We start from the raw sequence: 9,772 nt of genomic DNA, 5'->3' as shown, positions 1-9,772 counted from the left end.
AACCATGGATTTATGAAGAAAAACTGTACATCTCTGGCCTAGCTAGATTAATTGTACGTAATAATTAAAGACAACTTCACACTGACAACGTCACGCAATGGCTTTGGAAGTTAGTTTCATATTTTGTTTAGTATATTATTATTATTATTATATATCCGAGATTTTCTTTCTTATTTTCAACCTGGAGACACGTGGTGTGTACTATGTTTGAACCTTGTTTTTCCAAAACAAGAAGGAAAAAAAAAAAGAAGGATAATTTTGCTGTGGGCGATAGATACATCTGTATCTATATACATTAGTAGTATCCAAAACTGGTTTTCCGCATTGGAGGGCCAAATGCAAGTTGATTACGCAAAGGAAAATTGAAGTTTCCTCTTTCACGACTGTAGAGTCATTTTCATGTGCGTTGCGTTTAATGGTATATTCTTAAGTTCGGACGTTGTATTTTATACTAAAAGTGCAATCTATCCCTTTTTTATGCTTTGTCCAATGCAGAAGGGAAGGTGAAAATTAAATGTAATAGAGGGAAAAAGAGATAGATGAGACGACCTTGACAAAGATATTGCAACATTTAGGAGTAGCAAAAATTTTTAATCCGGTGGGGAACCGTCCTGCCCCCGTTCCATTTAAAACGGATTTGGAGAACCATTTACTTAAATGGGGTAGGGATGGAGGTTAAAAAAAAAAACCGACCGGTTGCGGGGCGGGGGCGGGGGCGGGGGCGGGGGACTAAGATCCCTGCCCCATACCCGCCCCGTTTAATATTTTAAATTATTAATTTATCCTACCATGTTAATATATTTACCAAATTAACCTTCACTCTCTCTCTCTATATATATATTGGAAACCCTACACTTAACACTTCCATTTATATATATATATGTGTGTGCGCGCGCGCGCGCGTGCTATGATTGTGTTTAAATAAAAATATAATCGGTTATGGGGCGGGTAATGGGGCGGGGGCGGGGGCGGGGCAAGTGGGGCAGGGCGGGGGCAGTTATGGGGATTAGAGGCAAAAAATTAATTGGTTATGGGGCGGTTTTGGGGGCACCAAAATTAAACGGTGGCGGGGATGGGGAATGGGAAACCCGCCCCAAACCGCCCCATTGCCATCCCTAGCGACATTCTCCCATTTGATAAAAGAAGAAAATAAAGTTTGCAACTTACCAACTTCATTAGAAAGTGTTTTGAATTGCTTTTACAAAATGACTCATCCATCGTATTATCTTTTCTCTCTTTGTCACCTCTTTAGCGAATGAATGAAATTTGTTTCTTCTTTTCTGTTTGTCCCTCGTCCCTTTTGCAGAAGGAAAGATAATTAACATCAACATAATTAAAGCCCATTCCTTTAGGTATTCGGGATTTCTTAAAAAAAAAATGCATTTTTTTTTAGACAATTTGATCCCTCTTCATTTTTATGCATTTTTTTTTTTAGACAATTTGATCCCTCTTCATTTTTATATATTTTTTAAAATACAATTTATCTCTTGCCAATATGTATGTCACTATTTTTGTCGTATCTAATAACATATACGAGCTCGCCTTGGGAAAGTCGGTTTGTACCAACTAAGCTATTGCTCATTTGTTCATTGTTATTAATATATGAGTAATATAGTAAGTTAGGGTCTATGTTTTGTTTTCGGGGATTTGCTTTAATCTAAAATAAATTAGGTGTTATGTTGTAGTGTTTTGAATAGTAATTGGAAGAATATTTGGTAACCTTCATTTGTTGCAAAATTTTAGAAGCAAAAATATGAAAATATATTTGGTAAACATGTGTTGCAAGTCTAAAAAATACAATGGTTAGTTTTAAAATTTCATTTAAAAGTTTTTTTATGAAAAAAAAAAAAAAAAAAGTACTGTTCACAAGTACCAAATGCTGCATTGCCGAAACTTATATTTTTGGTCATTGCTTGGATTCCATTTATAAAAACAGTTGTCAAGAATAGTTTTCCGAGAATCAGAACAGAAAATAATTATCAGTTTTTCAACCTGTTTGGTTGGGAAAATTACCAAACAGTTTTTGGACTGTTTGGAGAACAAAAACTCATAAAACTGATTGGTAAATTAATTTTACGAAAATAAAGAATATTGCATATCACTCATTATTTTTTATTTATTTCTTAGATTTATTATAAAAATTAGATGTGGTTTACTCTTAAATATTTTCTAATTAACAAAAAATGCACTAAAAATGAAAAAAGACTTGTATCATGGGGCTCCTTTCATTCATAAGATTACATGAATTCAATGTCTACATACATAAACCATCTCATCATAGGAATTGTGTAGCAAAGAACTGCTCTTGTATTCTGGGTTCCTTTCATTCATAACATTACATCAATTCAATGTCTACATACATAAACCATCTCATCATAGGAATTGTGTAGCAAAGAACTGCTCTTGTATTCTGGGTTTCATTCATTCATAACATTACATCAATTCAATGTCTACATACATAAACCATCTCACTTCTCATCTAAACTTAAAAGACATGGAAAAAAATGAAATATGTGATTCTACTTGGATGAACATCTAGATCAAATTTGGATGAACATCACTTGTAAAGGTATGTGATTCTATCCCATGAGACTTTGCTTCATAGAAGTTGACCGCATTCGGTCCTTGACTTGTGCTGTCATTCCCCTCACCAACAACATCATCTCCTTCTTCATACTCCATAAAAAATGTAACCAACTAGTGCATTTTGACCAATAAAATTATGAATCGTGCAACAAGGGTTACCTACAATTATAATAATAATAATAAAAAATTTAGTTGATTTCATTAGACAAAATAAATCAAAGACAATAATGTATAAATACTTTATATACTTTGTACAAGACTTAGAAGAGTTTATGTAGAAGTAGAGAATTAAGATCACATAGGAAAAATAAAGAGAGGCATCTAGAATTATCTAGATAAATTTATTTAATTCAAACCCTATTACAATTATTGGTAAGAATGTCAAGAAAAAAAGAATGCTACAATTAGCTATTTAATATACAGTCTAAATTAAAGTAAATCTATTTAATATTCAATCTAAATTAGCTATTATACAAGAACAGAATCAACTCTCCACAGTTTGATTCTCTCACTGCCCTCCTCACAATTCAATCTTCAGACTCAACTTCGCGAATACTAGGATCCTCAGGAGACAATTAAATATGCAATCCACTCATCAATGGTCTTACCTTTTTTTTCCTCATCAATGGTCTTACAGTCCAAATCCGCAGATAGATTGTGAAGGGGATGGTGTATATGACCCAATGTAGCATGAACCTCTTGCAAGCAAATATCACACACACATTTAACACATGTACATGTGTGTATATATATATATATATATTCACAAGTTCTCTGTTCACAAGAAAAAAAAAAATTCATAGTTATCTGTTTATGGGTTTTCCAAACAGGGAACAAAAAAAAAAAAAAAAAATTAAAGACAGATCCCTAATTCGTTTTTTGAATGGACTGCATCTATTTTAAAAGACAAAGGCCAAGCACATACAATATATATATATATATATATATATATGAAAATAAAAAGAGAAACCCCATCAACAACAAAATGGAAAACAAGAAAACCAAAATCCAGCCACAACCAAAGCAAATTCAGCCAACAAAATCGACAATAAAACTAGAGACAAAAAAAAAAAAAAAGCAAATCAAAGTTATTTTACCAGATCGATAACAAGAGTAGAGTGAATCTTAAAGATGGTGTATTTTTTAGGGCTTTGTTCGAGAAACAGCGATTGAAGATTACCTGAAGGGATTCTTGATCTACTGATGAGGCGAGAGAGTAGATGCTAAAGAATGATGATGAGTCTGTGAGTCAGTTGAGAAAGAGCGAGTCGTCAGGTCTATCAGAGAGGAGAGAGAGGGTTGATGAAGGATGAGTGTTTTAAACGAACGCGAAAGTACCATCATTTTTTAAGTCGAGGGCGTTCTCCGTGTTTTCTAAAAAATGAGAACTGAGTTTCCAAAACTCTCAGAACACCTAAAAGTTGTTCTCCAAAAACTGATACTATGAGTTCTCAGTTTTTTAAAAACCGTTCTATGAAAACAGATCCAAGTAGAACAAAAATTGGTTTTCTGAATTTTGGGAACTCCCAGAACAGTACCAATCCAAGCAGAGTTATAGTTCTCTGAAAGCAGACATTTTTATAATTGAGTTTTCATAAAACAGTTTTCTGAAAACTGAACCAAGCAGAGATTTTTTTACAGTTTTCTGAGAACAAAAAATTATTTTCATAATTACAAACCAAACAAGCCCTTAACTTCCTTGCATTCTTGTATCAGTATATGATATATGGCCCTTTTTCTGGTTATCAAAATGTGTCTGCTTCATGCTTAGTTTGCTTCGTGTTGAGAAAAGAAAGCTAAAAGATTCTAAAATTTACATATTTTCTGGTTATCACAATGTGTATCCTTCAACCAAATCGAAGGCCTGATATTATTATTTGGAGATTCTAGATATATTATCTTAATTCTCATTTTTTTTTAAATAAAAAATAAAAATTAAAGTATTTACAATTGGTAGGTGTAAGTAAGCAGTTTTATGTAGATCCAAATTTTTCCTACTTTTTGTGGTTAATTTATCTTCTCCGCTATCTCATGTTTCTTTCTATATGAAAATTTTCAATTCACATCTCCATTGTCCTATTCGAGTATAACAGAAATACTCAACATAGTAGATGTAAGGGGGGTGTATTTGTGTTTGTCCACCTACCTACAATTATAAAAACACCACCCACCTACCATGAATATTCAAAACCACCTACCTACCAATTATAAAAACAAAATGCCGTTGAAACAAGGGTTCAAGTAATTGTCCCAGAATAGCTAGCCACCATGGATGAACGATCATCTTATTAAACTTGGGTGACCCGTATTCGACCTGCACACACCCAACCCATGTAAGCAGTGGCATCCTAACCCAGTATTCTCAACATGATTTGCACTCAATACACCTACAACCATAACTTAAATTGAATTATTAGTATTTTTATTTAAGTCAGTATTTTTCAAAATTTATAGTGCCAACAATAACTTAAATTGAATTATAAGTATAATGCACACACACACACACACATGTAAGTTTTGACAATCATGGTACAATGGTAATAGAACTAGACATCAATTCCTTTTTTAATTATATGGTTAAAGGTACCATGTCTGTGTTAGTTTTTTTCACCACTTAACCACTGCTTAGAAGAAACAAATCATTCTAGTGCACAAGTCCTTTGCAAATGATGTAACAGCATAATTAAGGGTATGCACTTAACATATAGTGGTGATTTTTTATATCATTATTCCCAAATTTAGTCAACTATATATGTATTACATACGAGCGCTCTATGCACAGATGCTTCAGAGGGAGTTGTTTGGAGAAGGTAGAGAAGAATAAAAGAATGGAATGAGTGAGTGAGAAGGGAAAAGTGTGGGTGTAAAAGTAGAGAGATGTAGCCTTATAGAAAGTGGGTTTGCTCTTGGTCCTGAAAGAGTGGGTTTGTTATGAACCCAAAAAGAGCCTTGGAGTTAGATGAGTGATTTCTTATGAGGTAGAAAAACTGTATTCTCTACAATTGTAATATCTCTTCTCTTCATTAATGAATAGTGGAATCTCTTCTCTCTGTAGACGACGTAGGTAGAGAGTTCGGCTGGACCACATAAAAAATTGGAGTGCAACACAAGAATAATGATTCGTTAAGATAATGTTGGATATTTCGATGAAGTCAATTTTTTTTTTTTTTTACGAACCAAAAGATATATTTATCTAAACATCAAGCATTGTCTTAGACTTCAATGATCTTTCGTGGTATTTAAGAAAAAATTGTATATCCGATCTTCTAAAATATAGTTGAATTTCAAAAGTGAGGAAGTTCAAACCATGTTTTGAAACTTAGGAGCCTAGTTGCAATCACTACACTATGCATGAAATAGCTTGGTAGGAAAAGAACTAATAGCACTATCTTATTCTCATTTACTATAACAAAATCTGTGGCCTCTTTCAAGATAGTTGTTAAATAAAAGAAGAAACAAAAGGAATGAAAATCACCCTTTCAAGGTTTTCTTAGTTTTCTCCATTAATGAACAATAATGAGACAAAGATTATTTTCCTCTTGATGATTTATACAGAGAAGAAAAATATAAGCAAATCAGAAGACATACCAATAAGTACCTTGATCAATTCACTGTAAGTTCAATTAACTGTAAATGTTACCAACTTACCATTGGTAATCAATAATTGTTACCTCTGGATCTGAGTAATCATCTTAAGCAGGACCATTAATATGAAAATCCTGATTCCTTAATAGTCTTGCTGCTTCAATTTTGGTAATCCAACAATCTAGAAAAGAAGGCACAAGGTTATCTTATTTAAGCAAAAACAAGTAAATATTTCTTTTTTCCTAGTTGAACAAGTAAATATTTAGATGATAGTGATACTAAAAGTGTTATAAGTTTAATACATTACCGGAATAATATAACTATGATCAAAATGTAGAGTTGTCATCAGGGAGATATCTTGAGGTCTTGATAGATCCTTGTACATCCTATTAAATTATCCAGCTTCTCATAGCCCAGTTGTGCCAATATACGTCAAACTTGGCTAAAAATAAAAATTTAAACGAAGACGTCAACACATCTACAGACGCAAATGAATAGAGAATTTGAGTCGAACTAAGAGGTCCAATTGATTCAAAGAATTATGGGTGGAAAATCAAGTCTTGAACACAAAATAAACTCATGCTTCTAATTTTATCATTTGAGGCACTGTCAAAACTGGAATTACAATTTTACTTTCAATAACAAAGAAATCAGATTTTCTTACAACATAAGGTGGGCCAATTCTTAGCGGTCCACAATAGGATTCAAATATCCTGGTGTCTATGATTCTGTAGATCGTTGTCCCTCTATAACTGAGAGAAAAACAGGAAAAACAGGTCTCCTTTGAACAACAGTATGCTTCTGAGTCAAATCAGGTAACTTTAACACAAATTGAACTGAAATATCAGGGCCAAATCTTGAAGTGGTCAATCTAAAACACGGTTAAACCAACTTGCTCGTTTTCATTGATCCTCCAAGTTCTAGAAAAGTACAAGTTCGACATATTGATTACCTTTCCCACATAGTGGTTAGCTTTTCCTGCCGTGTAAGAAAACAAGCAAATCAATGCCGAACTCCCAGTGAGTCTGAACACATGAAAATAGGTTATGTATTGTTCTTATCAAAGGGGGTGCATTTCAGTAAACAACAACGACAAAGGCAACACTTACCCATTTAATTACCCCCATTGGCAGGTTGGAAATGGGTTACTGACCCATTCATACCCAACCCCCATTCAAAACCTGCCAAAACCCACCCAATTCTCCTGCCACCAGCCACAACCACCACCACCCTCTAACATGGGCACCACCCATGCATCATCAATGTCATTGCATCATGTGAGAGCCAGACTCATAATTGATGGAACAAAATTTGATGGCTTGTGGGATTTGCCAAATCTTCAAAAAACACAACCCAAGGTAATGGCAGCAAGCATGCCAAAACTTGAGAAGAAATTGGTCTTGCATCTATATTATTCTCTATCAACACCACATTCAGCATCCACGGAATTAACACTGTTGATCATATATGGATGATCATTTTAAGGACCCAAAACCTTCAATACAACGGAGACAAATGAGCTCTAGCGTCTCTCACTGCCAAAAATGGGGGTATAACATAAAATATCCCCCTCGAAAATCTCTCATCTCCACCTCACTTTCTCCATACCACCGTCGCTACCGCCATCGCAACCTCTATTTCTCCACCTCGCCCAACCACTGGAAATTGTCCATTAGATTTCAAACAAAACAAATCCTAGAAATTTAACCCAAACAATAAATTTGATTAAAAATATATCTTATAAATCAAAAGAGATGTGGGGCTGCGAAAATTGAAAAAGATAAAAAGAGATCTCACCATGAAATCCTTAGTCTTCGGTTTCTCGAACTTCTCCCCAAGCTCATCCAGCACAATGTTGTTCACTGTCACGCTCGACAACATCTTGAAATCACCAATCTCTCCTCTTTCCAGTTGATCTTGATGTTGGGGCCAAAGACGAGAGATCTCGCGTTTGACGTTGGACATCAAACTAGTTCCGATGATCTTCTTCTTGTTGATGATTATGACGGCGATGTTGTGGCGGCCGGTGATGTTCCTAACGTGGTAGACCTTGGCGAAAGCACCGCAACCGCACCTTTTCGAAAATGCCCTTCACACCTACGTTCCATCTTCTTCGTCTGATCATGCATCCAACTGGGCTCACCACTGTCCTTTGTTGTTATTGCCACCACCAACAAGAGGAGTGTCGCACACCTAATTGGTTCAAATTAGGATATTTAAAATTACACCCTAATTAATAAAATGTGACAAAAATATCCTTTTTAACACTACAATTTTTATTTTATTTTATTTTATTTATTATTATTATTTTTGATATATATGTATAAAGGCATTACTTAGATTCTGACAAGTGAAATGTGAATCAATAATAAATAGACACATTTTATTTTCATTATCAAATTAGAAACATTGTCCTCACACTTAAATTACCAAATCACATTTTATTTTATTTTGATTTAGTAAGTGAGTATTGTCCTATATATATATATATATATATATAAACATCTAAATTCTCCTTATTATTTTTTTCCTTTTTTTAAACACTTAAATTCTTTTCTTTTCTTTTCTTTTATTTTTTTCCTTTTTCTTTTTTTCTCTCCTCACACCAATACACCTGCGGTTCTATATAAATTGAGTATCTATATATACAAATAGCTACATTCCTTTTTTGTATATATACTATATATGATTTCATAATAGAGAAATATTGATTAGCAAAAATTATATGAGATGCTCCTTTAGCTATTTTTTTATTTGTGAATTCATATATAGTATATATATATATATAAAAGAAAGTAGCTATTTGTATATATATATACACATTAGATTTACAAAAAAACTATATACATACATATCTGTTGGAGGAGATGTTCTAATAATATACATATATATATCTCAATCATAAAAAGTCATAGTGAAATTATTTTACAGTTGCCTCTGTATATCTCAAATTCTTAATAGATTAGTGTCTCTATTAATCTAACATTTAACTCTTCTTGTCATGAAAAAAATTATAATTATTTTATTTTTTATTTTTAAATAAATAATTATTAATGAAATATTTTTAAAATAAATGATTGTTAATAAAATAAGTAAACTTATATTCAAATTTCAATGTTTCATAACTAAAATTGAAATACAACCAAAAAAAAGGCCACACCACTCGTGAAGCTTGGCCTAATGATCACATAAATTGTCTATTATTATATCTCAATACATTAAAGACTCATTGTTTAAAAAATTATAGAACGCAATACTAATTACTTTTATGCAAATGATTTATCATCCTAAAATATTTTACACATCATTTTTAAAATATCAAATTTTAACTCTTAAAAAAATATTTTATCACCTATTTATTTAAATAGAAATTAGAATGCCAATAAGCTTTATAGTTGAATTGTAAATTCCTTATCTCAAGATTTTTATATAAACCATTTGCTTATGGAATTATGGCCCAATTTCGACTCAAGCCCGTAGGCACGCGACCAAATAACAAAAAAATTCTCTAATTTTTTAGATGATTCATTTGTGGCACAAATTTTAAGTTAATATAATTAAATTATATTTATCTCTTAAAATAATTAAATTGTTTGGAATG

At 32.7% G+C, this 9,772-nt stretch overlaps 1 long non-coding RNA gene across 10 annotated transcripts; it reads right to left on the bottom strand.

Annotated features, from left to right (window-relative positions):
- Positions 1 to 2,382: 2,382 nt before the first annotated feature.
- On the bottom strand, positions 2,383 to 8,331 carry LOC132290724 (uncharacterized). Of its 10 annotated transcripts, XR_009475697.1 has the most exons (4): positions 7,281 to 8,331; positions 7,124 to 7,196; positions 6,479 to 6,923; positions 2,383 to 6,352 (listed from the first exon to the last, which is right to left on the bottom strand). It is a non-coding gene; the product is annotated as an uncharacterized LOC132290724 (long non-coding RNA). The 10 variants fall into 10 exon arrangements; XR_009475675.1 differs by having other exon boundaries at positions 2,383 to 2,745; positions 3,195 to 6,352; positions 6,479 to 8,331; XR_009475709.1 differs by having other exon boundaries at positions 2,383 to 4,900; positions 6,258 to 6,352; positions 6,479 to 8,331.
- Between the last annotated feature and the right edge of the window lie 1,441 nt (positions 8,332 to 9,772).

This window comes from Cornus florida, unplaced genomic scaffold (genome assembly GCF_030987335.1).
Source record: "Cornus florida cultivar Cherokee Brave unplaced genomic scaffold, ASM3098733v1 CherokeeBrave_3.0.0_Hap2_Chr02, whole genome shotgun sequence".
Lineage (NCBI taxonomy): Eukaryota > Viridiplantae > Streptophyta > Magnoliopsida > Cornales > Cornaceae > Cornus > Cornus florida.
This window is presented reverse-complemented; position numbering and strand designations above follow the sequence as displayed.